The sequence below is a fragment of the Ambystoma mexicanum genome, chromosome 11 (genome assembly GCF_040938575.1).
Source record: "Ambystoma mexicanum isolate Mex_15411 chromosome 11, UKY_AmexF1_1, whole genome shotgun sequence".
In the NCBI taxonomy this organism is placed as follows: Eukaryota; Metazoa; Chordata; class Amphibia; order Caudata; family Ambystomatidae; genus Ambystoma; species Ambystoma mexicanum.
In genome coordinates this window covers 403,609,794-403,630,091 of record NC_090934.1, presented here as the reverse complement: position 1 = coordinate 403,630,091, position 20,298 = coordinate 403,609,794, and the positions used below count along the sequence as shown (strand labels likewise).

Below are 20,298 nucleotides of genomic sequence, written 5' to 3'. Positions count from 1 at the left end.
CCATTAAAAAAGGAGCATCCCGCCAGCGAAAGGAGAGATTCTCTGAGGACAAATTAAACATGCTGGCAGGCACTCTGGCAGAGAATGGGGACGTGGTCTTTGCATCAGACCTCAGGAGAGGTGCACAGCTAAAAAGGAAAGAAGTATGGGAGCAAGTGGCCCAGAAGGTCAGTGTGGTTGGCATCATCCACTGCACCGTAAAGGATGTAAAAAAAAGGTGGGATGACCTGCACCTCTGTGTGCGCAATATGTTATCAGCAAATCGGAGCCAGGGTCTGGCTACATGCGGCGGGTCCAACTCCCCCATAAAACTCACCCGATGGGAAGAAACCTGTGCCAGCACCATTGGAATGGAGGCCATAGAGGGAGTGGGAGATATGGAACGTGGAGTGCCAACATCGGCAGATGGAGGTGAGTGCCCACACAAACCACTGGAACGCAAAGTATGATGATGTGCCACTAATGCGACAGTGACATGAGCCAATGCATGGGCCATCACACACACATGGACACATCCCTGCCTAGATGCTGTCCCCAGCACTGTCAAATTTACAGGCATGCAGCATGCCAATGCCATATCTCACAGGGAGAATGTGAGCAGGAGCCTTGATGCAGAGTTTTGAAAGCGTTGGAGCTTGAGTAGTTGGTATATAGGTGCGCCTAGGTAGAGGGAGTTAGAATAGTCTAGGCACAAGAGGATGAAGGCCATGATTGCGGAAAATCTATGGGGGTAGGAGAGATAAGGAAGGATTTGCTTGAGGATATGAAGGTGGAAAATGCACAAACTAGAGACTGCTTTGATGTGATGGGAGAAGGTCAGGACTGAGCTAAAAGTGCATCCTAGGTTTTTGACTGGGATGCAGTGGGGGGTGGGTCCTATTGGCTGCAGCCAAGGGATGGGTTAGGGAAGGAGAGCTGTTTTGCTGTAGATTAAGATTTCTGTTTTTCTGGGCTTCACGAGCAGATGATTTTTCATCATCCAGAGGTCCATGTCTGAGAGGCAGGATGCGAGTTCTGGGTGGGGTGAGAAGGGCGGAGTTGGGAATCTTAAGGATGATCTGCGTGTCATCAGCATAGTTGTAACAAGTTAGAGTTTGGCAACAGATGAGCTTCGGGAGGGGTGAAAGATTGAAAAGGAGGGCAGAGAGGGAGGCTCACTGAAGGACTCCAGGTGGAACTGGGCGGGAGGCAGAGGAGAAAGGATGGAGAGAGCTGATTTGGGAACAGTCGGAGAGGAAAGAGGAGATCCATCTGAGTGTGGAGTCCCTTATGCCAAGGTCAAAGAGTCTGATAGTGAGGATGGAGTGGTTAATCATGTCAAAGGCTGCTGAGAGGTCAAGGCGGATGAGAGCAGCGCAGCACTCAGTCTGCTGTTCTTTTCAGGCCGTCCCAGATAGAGGCATGGGAGGATTCAGTTCCATGAAGGGGTCTGAAGCCAGACTGGGTGGAGTCAAGAAGGCCATGGGCCTTGGTGAAGAGGCTGAGCTGAGAGTAGGCTGTGCGGTCTAGTAATTTGGCTATAGACCGGTTGCTGGAAATGGGGCGGTAACTAGAGGGGAGTGGGGGGTCAAGAGAGGGATTTTTAGGAGTGGTTTGACCGTTGAGGTTCTGTATTCAGGTGGAAAGAAACCTGCTGTTAGCGAGTGGCTGATTAAGCATCTGGCGAGGGTGCCGGCACTGGTGGAAGAATGTTTTTGAGGAGGACTGGGGGGCATAGGTCTCCAGGGGAATCTGGGGGGCGTCTATAGAAGGGAGTAATATTTCGGTTTTCACCATTAACAGTAAATACAATGTCACACAAAAATCTTAATATTTTAAATCACCGTTAAAATACTCTCGTCAAACGTTTAAAAGCTTCAACAACCTATTTACATAGGTTGTTCGTAAAATGCACATCTATGCATGACACAACAAAATTCATAGCCTCTGCAACATGCCTGATGTTATCAGCCTTAAAATGTTTTTTCAACCATAAACGTCTCAAATTCTGAACTTTTGGACAAAAATCCTCCTCGGATATAAAACTTAGAATTAAAAAGCTATTCCATTTGCGTCCTCAAAGGTAAAACATTGAGGCGAATCATAGCAATGATTCATCTCTGGGTCGGTGAATGGACAGCACTAAGAGCACCATTTTCAGAATAAGTCCTACAAGCCTGCCTTAAGAACCCCAACAAGCTCAGTTTGTCCATGCTATTTGTTGCCAGCACAGAGTTTCTCTTTCTAGGTTTCATAAATAATTGCTGCTGGGTGATTGTACCCTGCTTCAGCTCACCAAGAGCGATCCCCGACTTCTTACACACACTACCACAATCTTTGTGCCAGGGATATATGGCACACTCCTCTGCCTTTTCCATTTCTTCTTTCGCATTTTGGATGTTAGGATTCAAAGATACAGATTAATGTAATTTGCGGTAGTACTTGAAGAACCTACATTTGGCCTGTACCCCAATACTGGGTACCCCTAACTCTAATGCAAGGGGAGTTCCCGGAGTGCTAGGTATCACCCAAATCAGTTTCCTTAAGCAGATGCCAAGTACTCAGTCCAAAGAAGTACAGCTTGCCTTTCCCCACAGCTCACTTCCATATAATATGGCAGAATAAATGTTAGCCTTGAGGGCTTGAATGCATTTATGAAAGCGGAAGCCGCCAATTTTTTGATCAAATCGTCTAATACCACATAAAGTAGCCCTTATGCGGTTCTCCACGATTGATAAATGAGCCGACCACTGCCAACTTCTTGCAAACATGATGCCCTAGATAGGAATATGAATCCACCACGCTTAGCCTAATCCTGTCTATGCACCAGTTATATTTATTATCATGTTTTAAACCAAAAACAATCTCAGTTTTATTTAAATTCAATTTTAGACCATTGTTTTTGAACAATGTAGATTCATAGGACAGGCTACTACCCAGCCCCTTAGGAGTCAGATCTAGAAGGACCGCATCATCTTCATATAGTAGTGAATGATAAGGCACCCCATTCAAACTAGGGGGAAAAGAATCCCACCCAGTTGTGGGTGGTATAAAATCAGATAAAAAGATAATAAATAAAAGAGGGGCAAGTGGACAGCTCTGCCGCACTCCTTCATTCGTAGGAAACTCACTAGCAGAGCCTGTGCTGGAGTGGCTTCTAACAGAAGCCCTGGTGTCCGAATATAGATGTACAATCGATCGAAGTAATAAAGGCGGGACACCCAATTTCTTAAGTTTGGCCCACAAGAAAGGTTGTTCAATAGAATCAAAGGCCTTTGCTAGATCCACGAAGGCAGCGTGGACAACTTCTTATCTTCACTGATTTTATTAATGGGAAGGATCCGGTTTATGGGAATACCACCCTCAAGGATCAGAAAGGGTCTATGAGAAGAACAAGCGGAGGGAATGGTAACCCTATCTCTTCCAACCACCCTCAGATGAATGGTGTGCCTGTTGTGGGAAGGCAGAAGCTATTGCAACACTTATTTAAAATGTATGGATGTCATTATGACATTCAATATTGTGCAAATGGAGAAATATATAACAAAAGCACCTCAAAAAACAACCACTGGATAGTATCAAAACTAATTGTATTTATCTTCGTAATGAAGCTGATCTAAAAATTCAACTTGAAGGAATGAAATAAATTATTCATAATACATCTAAATGTAATAACAGCAAATGCTAAATTATTTTCCCAAAAGATGTTTGGGTGGGGTTAGTATGTGACAGATGGTACTATATAGGCATTAAAGGTGCAAAATCAAGCATTATCAGAGTAGAGTACTATTTAGTTAAACAGACTCTATCAAAAGAAAAACCTATTAGATGTCTTAGGTTTCTATTTGTGAAGGTCGACATATGTTTCAGCTAGAGGCATCATAAATAATCAGGCAATACACAAAACAATTGTCTGTTGATGCAGGTGTAGCCGTCTTCAGGACACAAAAAAAACAAGGTGATAGAACAACTTGATGATGATGAGTACTTCTTAATGAACGTATTTAATTGGCAAAAAAACCTACTGCAAAGTAAACAAACAGGCATAACAATAAATAAAAATTGAATAAAAAGAGGTTGAAAGAATACATTTAAAAGAAATTTTGTTGCAAGAGCGAAGTCTTCCATAGCAATGCACATCATCATTATCAACACTGGTGGTGGTCGAGAGATGTGTATGTAATGTTACTTTTTCATACATAAGGAAAAGGTATTTTAAATAGAATGCCCAAAAGATGGAGCAATATAACGATGCACATCGTCATTTTCACCACTGGTGGTGGCCAAAAGATATGTGTGTGATGTTACTTTTTCATACATAAGCAAAGGTATTTTAAATAGAATGCCCAAAAGATGTCGACCTTCACAAATAGAAACCTAAGACATCTCATAGGTTTTTCTTTTGATAGAGTCTGTTTAACTAAATAGTACTCTACTCTGATAATGCTTGATGTTGCACTTTTAGTGCATATATAGTACCATCTGTCATGTACTAACCGCAGCAAAAATAAAATTGAAAATAACTTAGCATTTGCTGTTATTACGTTTAGATGTATTATGAATAATTTCTTTCATTCCTTCAAGTGGAATTTTTAGATCAGCTTCATTACGAAGATAAATAAAATTAGTTTTGATACTATCTAGTGGTTATTTTTTGAGGTGCTTTTGTTATACATTTCTCCATTTGCACAATATTGAATGTCATCATGACATCCATACATTTTAAGTAAGTGTTGCAATAGCTTCTGCCTTCCCACAACAGGCACACCATTCACCTGAGGGTGGGTGGAAGAGATAGGGTTACCATTCCCTCCGCTTGTTCAACTCCTTATCTTTACATATCTATCTAAAATTATCAAAAGTACAAATGCATGGTCCGTTGTTGAAAACCCCTTCCTGAATTCAGCCTGGTAAATGGGGAGAATCTTATTTTCCCCCGCCCATTCCTCCAGCCTACTCAAAATGCAGCTAGTATACATTTTTGAACTGCAGTCCAATAATGAAATCGGACGATTGCATTGAGGATCCTGTCTAAAGCCTTTTTAAAAAATGTGTTTTATTAGGCCCAGAGACCAAGAAGAAGGTATCGTCCCAGAGGTGGCAATTGCATTGCATAGTTTCAGCAAGACTGGTGTCCACCAGTCCGGGAAACACCTGTATATTTCCGGTCTAATATTATTCGGACACGGAGTCTTGCCTACTTTAATGCCCCCAATAGCCTTCTCCACTTCCTCTAATGTAAAGGAGAGGTCTGTTTTAGGCTTCAACAGTTAAAAAAGGTTTTACACCGTCATTAAACATGATAGACCTAAAGTGGTCGGTCCACTCCTCAGATGATATAGGGCAAACTGAATCAAGCACACCCTCACTAAAGCCACATGACACCAAATTCCAAAAACCTTTCTGTCTTTATCATATATATAGCGGCTTTGAGTTTTTTCCATTGGGGATCATAAAATAATTTCCTCTTTTGGCTCAAAAGATTCTTATACTCCCTCTTGGCTGCATGCCTAGCACCTGCTGTGATGTTATTGGCTCTTGCGTTAACCCATAAAACAAACTTAGCCCTACGGCATTCTGCATCAAACCTCCGAGAATCAGGGTGAACTCCTGCATTTTCCAAGGTATATAGGAGCCGGGCGCTGACACAGCACAGCCATACAGTGCAGCAATTTCGGACTGAACTTTACAGAGGCATCAGGGTCATCCTCAAATAATTGTTCAAGAAATATCTCCTTTGCGGGGCGTATGCGCTCCAACATTTCAGCCGCCCTTTCTTTCGGTAACTTTTCTGGATAGTGAAGAATAGATAACGTATCCTTAATTGTTGTCGTGAGCTTTGGTTGGGTGCCTAAAGGCGCCCCAGTACGTTCAATGATTAGTGGATCATGATTACTCTTTGGTCGCGGACTAACCTCAAAACCTTTCACACGCCCGAAAGAATGACCATCTACCAGACCATAGTCTAGCAGAGAAGTACTCCTGGCTCGGCTAAAAGTAGATCTCGGAGGTTCATCGCCCTGTACCATCCCATTCAATTCGACCATCATAGTTGCATTTAAAAAGGCATCTAACCGAGCACCCCGTGAATCCCCACATGTCAAATTCTTATTACGCTTTGGGATTTCACAGGCAGTTTCAAGCAGGAGCCTATCAGGGGATGCCCACAAGGTTGAAAGCTAGCATTAAAATCACCCAGAATAAGTATACTAGAGTCACCTTCCCTTAAAAGATGGTCTGACAGCCATCCGTTAGGGGATAAAATATTCTTTAATTCCTCCTTCGGGTGTAGATATAAGTTGCCAATAAGGAGTTTTAAGTCGTCCCCCCATGCCCTGTGTAATAGATTTCCAGAGAAGTTGGTTCATTGGTGAGGGAATGTGTACCGGTGCCCAATTCCCAGAACGCCATATCAGGGTGGCCAAAACCTTACGTGGGTGGCCAGAGCTCTCCCTTCTGGCTGTTAAAATTTTAACCCAGTATCCCGTGAAGTACTTCACTAATAAAAGTTCTTCTGGTAGCCATGTCTCCTGGGGGCATATTATATTGAAGGTTTTTAACCAGCCTACCCAATCTGGATCATCTAATTTATTAGCCACCCATGCCATATTCCAGCTCAACAAAGAAACTACTGGAGGAACTAAGACCGCGGCACCTATATTCACAATGGTACGCCCCATCCTACTACCAACCATATTGCCCTAATTATCTGCAGCCCCAGCTATATAGGCGGCAGCGTGAGTCTTCCCATAGGTGTCACCCTAACTGCCTGTGCTGTTGTGCAAAGCTATATACTATTTCCTTTGCCTGATTACAGATATTAAAATGTAAAGAATGTGAGCGAGCTAACGTATGTTCCCACTCCTCCCTAGTCAAATCAATAATTAGCCCCTTTACAACAGTAGAATTTGCTAGGGTACCAGACACTTGGGGCTTGCAGTTAGCCGGTGGTTTATCAAGCTTCCTGTGCAAATACCATGAGTCATGTAAGTGGCAAACTGTGGCCTTTACATAATTATACACTTCGATCCTTTTACCTTCCAACCATGCATGACAATTTAAAATGCATGTCCGAAGATCCATATTTGTAAAAGAAAACCAAATATTGCATCCCTTACAATACATGCAGTCCGATAAAATTCATACACTCGGCAACAGTTTAAAAGAGATATCATTAATCCCAAGAACTTCAGATAAGGATCTGATCAGGGTACGTTTATATGAATTTTTATTCCCATGTGTTAATCCCTTGAAGCATAGGAATACAGTCTTTTCCCTCCAACCCCTCAAAGGATCCTCAATGGGGTGTGGACCATCCATGCTCTGGGGCCGGGTACAGGGCTCTGGGGGTTCTATGGCATCGTTGCTCCTGCTCGGCGCCTTATTTCTCAAAATACCATAGCCGCAGCAGCCAGGGAGAGGCACAGAGGGAGTCCCCATCCGGTCCACCTGAGCCTGGGCAGAGGAATTTTGGGTTTTAGAATTAACAATTTGACCAGCACCCAAGACAGAGTTCAAAGCTGCCTTGTGGGTGGTATTCTGACTTAGACTGGCCATAGACCTGTCTTCGCCTATATTAGGGACAGGGACCACTTGAGGCTGAGAAGTAGTCTGTTTATAGAACCCCTTCATCAGACTAGACATGGATGCAATTATATCTAGACACGTGTCCATGTAAATTGCGTCCTTTTCTCTCTGTTTCACCAGGTGACGTAATGAAAGTTCGTCTCATTATAAGCATTTGTTAAGTGGTTCACACAAACAGCAAGAAAGCTGGAATTCCACGAAATCCTTTCTGGGCTACTAGGATATGCAGAGTCCAGCAATTCCTCATGCACAGCTGCAGACAGCCTCATATGATAGTCCCCAGAGCTACTCCAACCCTAGCCTGCTGCACTCCCTGCTCCAGGCTAATTTTTCTCGTATCCTCACCCAAGGAAATATCCAAGACTGGTTGACCACCAGGGAGACTATTATTGAAGGCTTCTGGTGGTAGTTCAGAAAAATAATCCACTATAATATTTGGTATAGCAGGAACGGCAGCAAAAAATGGCTTGGATAGACGTGGTGGAGGGATCTTAATAGAGGTGGAAACCAGGACATAGGTGCCAACTGTGCCGCCACCTGGAGTTAGTGACTGGGGGCCCAAGGCCAAAATTTGATCCCGGGGAAAAGTTAGTGGATTATCACCAGCTGTACTGCTACCACCTAAGCTCCATAGTGAAGTGCAGAACTGTCTACGCACACAGTTCTCATAATTGTGATCGATTGAGGCTTCCAGTGCCTCCAAACTGGCTCTATCCGACATGGGCAATGATATGAGCGATGATATAGATGAATTGGCCGGAGGGAAAAAGCCCCCTTTCCTGCTACTACCCTGAAGACTCATATCGTCACCTCCATTTTTAGACACATCTGTATGACCCATCCTCTTCCACAACCTTTGATGACGGAGATGGAGGTAGAAAAATTGAAGGTGTAGAAACCGAGCCATTATTCATCTCATTGAATACCATTTGCTCTTAATTATGGAGTCTTAGAGAGCTTAGCTTGCCACTCCTCTCCACTTCCAAGGGGTGCTGCGATTTGCTTCACAGTGCCTACTTCATTGTAGACTGCCTCAACAGCTCATTGCACTTGGCTTTCTGATTGAGGGTACCTCTTAAACCTTCAGTGCCTCTTTGGGTCCTCCCCGACTGAGAGGTTTTCTTGGGTACTCTATTAGTAGTTCTTAGTTTGGTCATCTCGCTTACAAGCAGAATGATGTGGTGATGCCAAAAAAGAAAGACCTCCCCCTGCTGTAGCACCTGCGTGGTTAAGCCGCAGTATTCGTAGATAGCTTATACTTATCCCAAGTGGTAAGGGTCAATCCGGCGAAGCCATAAATACGTCTGTCCCCCTAGCCTGGGTTGTCACACCACTCCACATAGAACCACCAATAGCCAATAGCCATTGGCCAGTATCCAAACAAGGTACGCAAAGCAAGAGGCACACAGTACTTGCCGGTCTTACCCTTTAGCACAGCTTTTACCAGCCTGCTTAGCAGTGTTTCCAGCATCTCTGTTTTTCTAATATCTTACCACGCTGCTTTCATCATCCAGTGGCACAAACGGCCGACAGTGCTCAAAAAGGGGGTACTCCCAGCTGCCAGCCGGGGATCAGGGTGATGGCCCCTCCCCACCCCACTTCCAACACGCTCACTTCAGCTAAAGCAGGGGTGCAGCCTACACTCACCATGCTAGCGAGTCAGGAATACGGTAAATGGGGAAGTGGGAGGGGCAGGGGATAGTATGGGTAAATGTATTTGGCAGCCTGCCTACCACTTATCGTCTAATTATTCTCCTGCACAATCCCAGTTTCTGCCACTGACACTGCAGGGCTCAGCAGGGAGACGAGGCAAAGCACAGCAACACTACACATGTCCAAGGGCGGCACAGCACCTCCGGCACCTCTGACCACACCTAAAGTAGCAAATTCACTCATAGGAGATAGAAGAAACAGAGCCGAGTGTGCTGAACAGGGAACGTCAAGCCGCATTGCACTGCACTGTGCTTTCACGTGTAGAGGAGGTCACAAATAAAGCTTGCACTTCAATCGTCCATTTTGAAGTACAAGGAACTTTCACACCAAGATATGAGAAGGACGCAAAGAGCTGGAACACCATGAACAAGGATATCGTCAGCCTAAAGTGAAAGGACGGTGTCAAAATGAATGAAGCTTAAGCTGTAAGCATGGAAAAGATATTTGGTCAGTTTACACCTGTACATATGCTTGGAACCACAAGAAAGCTAAGAAAACAGTGCGGCTTGCTTTGCTTAGTAGAAGAATAGTGCGGCAAGCACCACTATACATAATCTACCTCAAACGAAGCACATTATTATAAGTGTATTTCTACTTTGCACAAGAAATAAAAAAAAATCAACCCAGGTTACTAAAGGCCACATGAGAAAAGCTTCATATTTAGCAAAAACGAGAAGAGACGGCTGAAACGAAACTCAGCAGAGGCAACTCGTGCCAGGAAAGTCAAGGTCGTACCAATAGAAGAGCCAAATAGTAGCTACATTTAATTGAAACTAAGAACTGAATAACCTGCCTCTAAAAGGTCGAGATAAGAAGACGAAGGCAGGTGGTGGGTGAAATGAGAATCAAATACACGAATTGATGGAAAAGAGCTAAATTCACAGTGTCTGAACCATGTGACCAGCCGAGCAGGACGAGAACGGGAGCTCACACCTACGCATGGCACAAGACCAGGCGAAGATATCAGAACTTTTCCAGAAAGAAGATGCGTCTCGAGGCCAACCACAGTGAAATAATTGACACATGGCTACTAAAGTGATGATTGATTATAACAATGACTGGAGTAAGGCCGCGTAGCTAAGGGGCACCTCGCACCTGGCCGACCATTCTGCATGCTGCTAAGCAAAGTGGAAAAGTATGCATGGGGTTGGTGCCAACCCAATCACAATGGACCAAATAATCTAGGGTCCTATAGTCAGTAGAACCAAATGGACTTCGTACTTTTAGTGATGTCTGCAGTAGTCATTTTGGAGGAAGGGCTTAGATGCCCACTTGACAGTGTTCACCCAATCCCCTCACTCCGTTACCATATACAGATATAGTACCTATATTAAAGTTACCTTTTCCTAACCAATAGAATTGCTTTGCAACTTTTGAGTGTTACATGTCAATGATGACGAGTTTTCAGTATACATTCTATAATTTTTATGAAGTTTTTTGGAGTTGAAGCGAGAAGGAAGATCGCGCCACTGCTTATATTCATAACTCCCAGTTTTTTGTACTTGTCATTAAATGTACTCCCTTTGCCAAACTGTTGAGTTGTCCTTATTGATTGGTGGTGGAGTATTTAATCTGCACCCCTATCCATCTCATGGGTGCCACTATCTTGTCTTTAAAGTGCTTCTGAGCAAACCCCGACTCTGTGGGCTGGTTGGGGATCTCAGAGCACACTTGGTAGCAGAGATTGATGGTTATTGATTATCAATTAGAATAAGACACCCATTGACCATCGACATAAAGTAACTCTAGGTACTCAGCAATTTCACAAGTCCTTTGCCATTCAGCTGAGTAGACCGTGAAGCTCCCCATAGACAGTGGTAGAATAAATTAAAATCTGCAGAACAAGGTCTGAAGGGACCCGTGTTACCCACATAACCTCTTCCCACTCCTACGGGCAGCTGAGCGGGAGAAAATCCAGAGAAGGCGGTGACGAAGGCGGTGATCCCGAGGATCCAGAGAGCAAACATACGAACAGTGAGTGAAAAAGACTAATGCTTTGGCAAAAGTGCATGCCTTAGAACGAGTGAGGGAAAAGGTAACAGAGGGAGGCGAGAAAACTCAAAATATAGTTAGAAGTAGAGAAGAATGTATATATATTTCTGAGGCTTGTGGAATCTGCTTAGATCACATGTTGTGCATAGGCCGACATCTAGTGGAAGCTGCAGAGTATTACAGTTTGTTTTTCGAAATTCAAAAAAGGGCGTCGACACAGGGCGTGCCAGTAATACTATCCCTAGTGTGACGTCCACTGTACCCATGATCCCTCACGCGTCTAGGACCCTCAGATTGTTTTTTTCCGCCATACTGGTCAGAAGCATTTCACGGAGTTCCCTGGCCTTAGCCATACTTTTGCTAAATATTGTTAAATTTAACCATTTCTCCACCCCAATGTCGAGTCACCGAACTTCCACACTCAACGCCGGCCCGGAGAAGAATTCGAGCGTCGTACAGCTGCATGACGGAATTGGCCTTCGGAAAGCCTCTGGCCTCGGCCTGGGCCTTGGAAGGCCGCTGGCCTCGGCCCTGCAAGTAGGGAGAGTGGGGGGTGGACATACTCTACACTCTTTTGGTATGTAGGTATATATTCCTACACTTACAAGCCCGCTACCACAAGGTGCGTATGGAGGGTACCCCTTTCCAATTCTGCCCTAAGTGCAACCGCAAGTACCCTTGGGTCGACAGGCACGCCATGTGCAATCTCTACTTGCCGAGGGACCACCCCGAGGCGAACTGCAGAGCGTGTAGTAGGTTTAAACCCAAAACACTTAAGGACCGTTCAATCAAGCGTTGGGCCCACCACACCAGGCGTCAAGAGGCCATGGCAGCGGAGGGCACCTTCAGCGATGGCAGCGACGCCGTGCTTTCAGACAGCGAGGGCATTATGGCGTCGAAAGACAGCCGAGCGCAAGTCCCTGACCTCGGAAGGTCGTCCGGCAGGGCGGCTATGGGGAAGACCCCCGGCGACACAAGCGCTTCCCACAGCACTTCCGCAAAACACATGAAGTCCAACCGGGACTCAACGCGCACATCGAGTTCTCGGAAAGAGGCACATAGAGAATGGTCCGAATCGGCATCCTCTGGGTGTTCTCGATCAAGATTGCCGCATGACTCCAGGCAATCATCCACTGTTGCCAAGAGTGCCTCGCTCCCCAAGGTAACGGAAGTTCGATTGTCGGAGGACAAAGCCGACTTCCATCCCCATAACGCACTTGAGGAGTCGGCGCCCACAGACCGCGTTACGGCGGCCCCCTAGCCCCTACCTCCATGCTCGAAGGATAGGGACACTACCCCCGAACCTCGACGCCAGGCGTCGAAAGGCTCCGAAGGGGCGAAAAAACAGGGGAAACACTCTTCCACTCACGGGGAGGGGGAAAACAACAAAGGAAGCAGCCTCTGCCTACTTCCACACCTTTAAAACACTCCACTCCTCATAAACAGACAGACAAGTCCAAGTCTTCTGCTATCACAAAGACCCCTGCTTAGACCACCAAGTCTAGTCAGGATAAGTCAAGAGAAACTTCTAGAAAGAGTCATTCCCAGTTCTAGAGAATGGTCTAGTGATGACATAGACAGGGTCATGTCAAGGATGTCCTCATTGGCAGATTTGTACGCAAAAAACCCTGAACACTTTCTCTCTTACACTCCCGACGGGTCAGCACCCTCAGGCTCTAAGGATCCTATACCTCCAAGTAAAAAGTCCCGGTTTGAAACACCAACATGGTCTTCGGACCCCTTCTATGTACAGCCCTACTCTCAGTATCAAGGAGAGACATCCTTTTGTGAGGATCCAGATTTGGGCATGTTGGAAGAACAAACTGGTACAGGCTACTATGGGGATGATGAGGACCAAGAAGAGGATGAGGACGACCCGGAAACCTACAGAGTAGATTCCCCTGTCGACAACCAACCTATCCTAAATGAAGTTCTGTCTCGAGCAGCTGAACATTTCCACATTGACACCCAGGGTGCTCAAGAGGAGAGGGACTTAGCCAAGGAGTTAGTGGGAGAAAGGAGGCCTGTTGCTCAGGCCATCCCTATCCTGAAGTTCATTCAGAGAAGAATAGATCCTTTACTCGTAAATCCTAACCTCACCAGAGCAGTGAACCCCAGGATTGAGAAACTTTTCAGGGCAGCCCAATCAGACCCACTGTATATAAGGGGGCATCTGAAGCCGGACTCCCTGGTTGTTACAAACATCCGTAAGAGGGCGGGAACACCATTGTCATCGTCCAAAGCTCCTCCCGACAAGAAGAGCAAGAAACTGTATGGTTTGAGCAGGAAAGTAGCCTCTACTTCCGCCTACCAGGCAAGGATTGCCAACTCCACCACCCTGTTGGCCAGCTACAACTGCCATCAGTGGGAAGAAGTCGCGGCACTCATAGACTCCGCCCCAGTTCCCTTAAAGAGCCAGTTGGCACGAGTTTCGGCGGAGGGAAGAACCGTGTCTGGTTGCATTTTAAAAGCAACCTTTGATGCCGCGGATAACGCCGGCAGATTGATAGCAGAAGGAACTGTTATCAAGAGACACGCTTGGTTACCGCAGTCTGGATTCAAAGCTGAAACCCAAGCATCATTGTTAGATAAACCGGTGGTGCGGGATCTGTTGTTTGGTAAGGCGGTTGAGGACGCGCTGAAAAATGCCAAGGATGAGTATGAAACACTCAAATCCCTAGGCCAACTAACCAATAAACCCCCTAATCAGAGAGGGAATGGCAATTTTCATCACCCACGCGGCCAAAATTCCCAGAGAGGGTCTAACTATTCCCAGGGGCAGGGTACACCGTGGAGCAATAATAATCAACAGTCTACCCAGGGTTACGGCAGGGGTAATAAAAGAGGACGTGGGAAAGATAGAGGCAGCCCCAGTAGAGGAGGCGGCACGCCTCCACCAAAACAGTGATGCTCCGTTCAGGGTCCCTTCTAACGCAACCCCAGTAGGGGGACGCATTTCCAACTTCACCCAAGCTTGGGAAGGGATCACATCAGACAGATGGGTGCTGTCCACAGTATCCGCAGGGTACTGCATAGAACTGTTAGAGCGTCCCCGAAACCATCCTCCACGACAAAAAATACATTCTTTGGACCACCAGAAGATCCTCCTCGAAAAGATTGTCAATCTGCTAGCAAAGGACGCGATAGAACTCGTCCCGGGACACCAGGTAAACAAGGGTATTTATTCAACTTACTTCCTTGTGCCAAAAAAAGATCTGACAATGCGCCCAGTATTGGACTTACGGCCTGCAAACAAGTATGTCAAGCCCCAAAAGTTTCGCATGACTACTCTCCAGGAGGTAATCCCCCTCCTAAAAAAGGGGGATTACATGGCAACATTGGACATGAAAGATGCCTATTTTCATATTTCCATGTTCCCAGCACACAGAAAGTACTTGCGCTTCAAGGTGGACAGTCGGCACTACCAGTTCAAGGTACTGCCCTTCGGGATAGCTTCGGCTCCATGGGTATTCACCAAGGTACTGGCGGTGGCGGCAGCACACCTACGCAGGGAGGCAATCCCGGTGTACCCTTACCTGGACGACTGGCTCATCACGGGGGAGACCACAGTAATTTGCAGAGCAAACATTCAAAGGACAATCGACCTCCTCTTCGAATTGGGCTTCTCAATAAACGAGAAAAAGTCAAGTCTGGTGCCAAGCACATCAAAACAGTTCTTAGGAGCTATCCTAGACACTCAAGAGGGGTTGGCCTTTCCTTCCGAGGAAAGATTTCGGAATATACTGCTGCAAATTCCGCAATATCAGTCCGGTCACCAGATAACGGTACGCAAAGCAATGCATTTGCTGGGCATGATGGCGTCATGTATTTACCTGGTCCCCCACGCGCGCCTGTGCATGCGTCCCATGCAGGAATGATTGGCGAAACAGTGGTTTTAGGCAAGAGGTCAGTGGGAGGATCTAGTGGTCGTTTCACCAACACTTGTACAAAGCCTTCACTGGTGGACAAGAGAGAATCTGTCCGAGGGGAAACCCTTTTACGATTCCGAGATACAGGCGGTAGTCCCAACCGATGCATGCCTGACAGGGTGGGGAGCTCACCATCTCCACCACACAGCTCAGGGTCTCTGGTCGCACTCAGTGGCCAAGAATCACATCAACCTGTTAGAGCTTCTGGCAGTATTCAGAGCACTACCGGACGGACAGCACTACCGCCATGTTCTACCTGAACAAGCAAGGAGGGACTTGGTCGCCAAATCTATCCAAGCTTGCCCAGAAAATCTGGATATGGGCACTCAGACGGAACATCTTCCTGTCATCGCAACATGTTCCAGAGGATCTCAATTCCCTAGCGGATGCTCTGAGCAGAGACCCCCTCCCAGAGGAACACGAATGGTGTCTACACAGAGAAGTCGTAGAAGATATCTTCTGTCAGTGGGGTTTCCCACTATAGACCTATTCGCCACAAGCTAAAACAGACAATGCCCAGGATTTGCATCCAGGTTCCCCCAACCAGACTCCCAGGGGAACGCCCTGTGGATGAACTGGTCAGGGATGTTTGCGTACGCTTTTCCACCAACTCCTCTAATCAGGAAGGTGGTCAACAAGATGAACAGAGAATCGATGACGCTCATCCTAGTTGCTCCCATGTGGGCAAGAGAACCGTAGTTCCCACACTTACGCAGATTGGCGGTGTGCGAACCCATCAAACTTCCGGGTTGGTACAACCTACTGTCCCAGCACCAAGGTCAAACAGTGCATCCTCAACCCAACTCAATGAACCTGGCAGCATGGCTCCTGAGGTCATAGAGTTCGGACATCTCAATTTACCACAGAGGTGTACGGACATCCTAAAGGAATCTAGGAAACCTAACACGAGGCACTGCTACTTTGACAAATGGAAGAGATTCGTTATCTGGTGCCAGAATAAACAAATCAACCCAGTTGATTGCACTCCTTCCACTATTGTTACATACATGCTCCACCTGCCGGACGCAGGACTGGTTTTTAACTCCCTGAAGGTACACCTGGCAGCCCTGTCAGCATACACCGCTTCCCATAACAAGGTGTTGTGGTGGAAAGTACCAGTAGTTAAAGCCTTCATGGAAGGAGTAAAGAGACTTCACCCTCCTATTTCAAACCCACCACCAGGATGGGACCTTAACGTGGTGCTATCTAAGCTCATGGGCCCCCCATTCGAGCCCATGCACAAAAGCAGTCTCAAACACCTGACTTACAAAACGGCCTTCTTAGTAGCAATGACATCTATAAGAAGAGTCAGTGAAATTCAGGCTCTGTCAGTGCAAGATCCCTTCCTTACTCTCCATAAAGATAAACTGGTTTTACCCACACACCCTAGGTTCTCACCTAAGTTTATTTCAAAATTCCACATGAACCAGTCCATCGAGCTTCCGGCTTTCTTCCAAGACCCACAAAGCTCAGCTGAGGTGTAGCTACACACACTAGATGTGCGTAGGGCGGTCCTCTACTATGTAAACAAGACCAGACCGCTAAGGAAAACAGATCAGCTGTTTGTCTCCGTAGCTACAGGCAGAGAGGGGGATCGCGTCTCTAAAGGTGCCATCTCTAAGTGGATTATTAACTGTATCCAGCTGTGTTACTCACTTTCTGAAAGAACTCTGCCTTTCACGCCTAGGGACCACTCTACAAGAGGCATTGGGGCCACTCTGGCTTTCATTGCAAATGTACCTCTTGATACCATTTGCAAAGCAGCTACTTGGAGCTCTATTCACACTTTTACTCAGCACTACTGCATTGACACTCATTCCAAGACAGATACACAAGTGGGACAAGCGGTACTAAGACATTTATTTGCTCATGACCCTTCTCACATCCCACCTCCTTCTTCAGGTACTGCTTGCTAATCTATGCACAGCATGTGATCTAAGCAGATTCCACAAGCCTCAGAAGGGATACATTACTCACCGTAATCGTATTTCTGATGCTTGTATCTGCTTAGATTCACATACGACCCACCCTTCCTCCCCTCTGAGAGAAGACGCATGGATGCTTGTAGTCTTACCTTTCTATCTATCTGCTTGGATTATCTGTACTCACGCTACTCCTCATGCTATCTCATGTCAGAAAAAACACAATCTGAGGGTCCTAGACGGGTGAGGGATCATGGGTACAGTGGACGTCACACTAGGGATAGTATTACTGGCACGCCCTGCGTCGACGCCCTTTTTCGAGTTTCGAAAAACAAACTGTAATACTCTGCAGCTTCCACTAGATGTCGGCCTATGCACAGCAAGTGAATCTAAGCAGATACAAGCACCAGAAATACGATTACGGTGAGTAATGTATCATATATATATATATATATATATATATATATATATATATATATATATATATATATATATATATATATATATATATATATATATAGGGAAGGGAATGATGATTTGAGAATAATTAAGTAGACAAAGGGAAGAAACTGGGGAGGACACCCGAGAAGAGAGAGGGTACCGGGGAGGACACCCGAGAAGAGAGAGGATCCGCCTTATTCCTACGCTTTTTATACAAGCGGCTAGAAGAAACTTGTATCCAGAGTCGCAAATAAAGAGGAACGAATAGGCCACCACAGCGATTAAAGACACCGTGAAAGGGATAAGTTTAAACTCCATGTCGGGGTAATTTTAGAGGCAGAGATACATGGGACCAGCTGGAGTTCGTCTAGTCTGTTAACGTCTGTCTTATGTGTTTGTTGTGATGTCATAAGTTGAACATTTTCTTGGAGGAACTGACATAAGATTTTCGCGATTAAATAACTGAGATATTGTAGTATATGAATTGATGCTTATTGAGTAAAAGAGAAGATATAAAATTTGTGGAAAAATCGGATTGAGGCTTGCAGTGATTGGTGCTTGCTCATATTGTTGAAATTGTCTAAGTCACGTGAAGCTTTGAAAAGTGTTATAACAGGGAAGGGAAGGAATGGCAACAGATTTGAGCATGGAGGACATAACTCCATTAGCACACCTGTGCAAACAGTTGCCGAAACTTGCACCTAAGCTGAAAAAATACAGCGCAGAGTGGGTTAAAGGAACCGCCCACAAAATGTTTATGCCTTGGCCACAGGGCGGGTCATTATCTAAATCTTTTTTTCAACACATGATGACATACTTCCTTGCCACATACACAGGCAAAAAGTTAGACAAACGCCCAGCTAGTCTAGAGTTGTGGAAAATGTATCAACAAGACAAGGAAGAGGAGCCGCCATCAGACTGGATACTTAAAGTATGCACAGAGGGGGTCTGAGACGCCCACAGCGCCACCCGCCCCATCTGAAACGGAAATTGAAAACAATAAGGAAGAAGGGTTATACCCGCTCAGGGAACTTAAAGCAGCTACGTGGTATGGCAACCCAGCGTATGAGTCACCTACTCAGAGTAGTGACGAAAATCAAGATAAGGATAGAGATAATTTCACCTCCAAAGTCCCAAGGGACAAGGAGAGAAGCGATGATGAGAGAAGAGACCAGATACAGGCAAGTACATCTCTCAACAAGGAGAGAGAAGGTAAAAGATGGAAAGGAAGCAAAGATAGAACTGATGAGATAGCACTCGCAAAGAACGAATGGATGGAAGGGCAGATTTTATTGAAACTCGATGGCAAATGCATTGATGACGTTAAACAAAAGGAGAGATTAGATGATATACAGAGGAAGGAGAAGGAAAAAGAAAAAGGATTAAGAGACGAGAGAATAAGGAAAAAAGATAGACAGAGACGAGAAAAGTTATATCGTGAAGAGCAAGAAAGGCATCTCGATCGTAAACGGAGTGCAGCCAATGATCAGGACAGACAGGAGCAGCGAAGGATAGAAGAAGAGCAAAGGATACAGGAGAAAAGAATAAAGAGACGAAGGGATAAGGAAATCCGAAGGGCAAATGAATGTAGAGACGCAAAGAAAGGGGAAGAAGATAGGGTCAGAGAAGAGGCGAGGAAGCGCAGAGAGTTCGATGACGATGTAGAACGTAAGCAAAGACAGAGAGCACGTGATCTTGAATATCTGGAAAGAGAGGTTAAAAAACCTGAGCCAGTAGTAGATTGGTAAGATATAGAAGAATTCTTTCCTGGGTACGATTCAGTACCAGGTATGTCTAGGGCGAATATTAAGGATGACTTCGACACTAGAAGCATCAGAGAAATGATCGATAGCATATATGACGAAATGGGGCTAGAACAAGTACCCCAGAGGGAGGGGGATGACGAGCGCCTGGAGAGCACTCAGCTTTACGATCCTGGGGATGTCTCCCGAAGTAGTGAGAATAAAGAACTGTCCCTAGATAGACTGGAAATAAGCAAGAACAAAGAGGACGCAAGAAGTTGCATGAGTTGGGGGCAGACAATGTCTGATACCGAAAGGGAGGAGTGTGAGGAAAAGGAGGAAGAGAGGAGATCCGGAAGATGATTCCCAAGGGGAAAAGGGATAAAATGGTCAGACACTAGTGAGTCTGCACTGAGGGCATCAGAGTTAGCCACACCATCAGACTGACACGAAGAAGTATCTCACGGTCAGAGGGGGGTGTCTCCACCACCCTATGTGAGCCTGCTTAAGACATTGCCAGGCTGGCATCGATGCAGAAATATTACCCCTGTGATAGACAAGAGAACAATGAGAGAAGAGAGAGAGGGCTATGCATCCCAATTTCCATTGCTCAAGAAAGGAGGGGCAAGACCACCGTATATTCCATGGCCACACATGGATCGAGAAAACTTGAAAAACATGCTTTCAATGTTGACATTGGGAGCCTGAAAATGGGTACACGAGCTAGAAAAAATGACAGGAGGGAACACATTACCTATAGGGAATATCAAGGGTATCTTGATCGCCATACTTAGTTAAAGAGCATACGATGTGTGGACACGGGCAGGCTACCCTGGTGTGACAGGTTGTATACAGAAAAAACCAGAATGGAGACTGCGCCCAGGGTTGCAAAGTGATTTATTATATAGAAAAAGTGCCCTTCCTGATGACACGTGTTTCGGCCTTTCTTTAGGCCTTTTTCAAATCAGGGCTGCTCAATTGAAACAACAAATG

The 20,298-nt window shown here is 45.7% G+C and overlaps 1 protein-coding gene across 3 annotated transcripts in view; it reads left to right on the top strand.

Moving 5' to 3' along the window:
* Positions 1-20,298, top strand: part of CSTPP1 (centriolar satellite-associated tubulin polyglutamylase complex regulator 1) — a 1,657,587-nt gene that overhangs the window by 1,113,980 nt on the left and 523,309 nt on the right. The gene's annotated exons all lie outside the window — the stretch shown is intronic.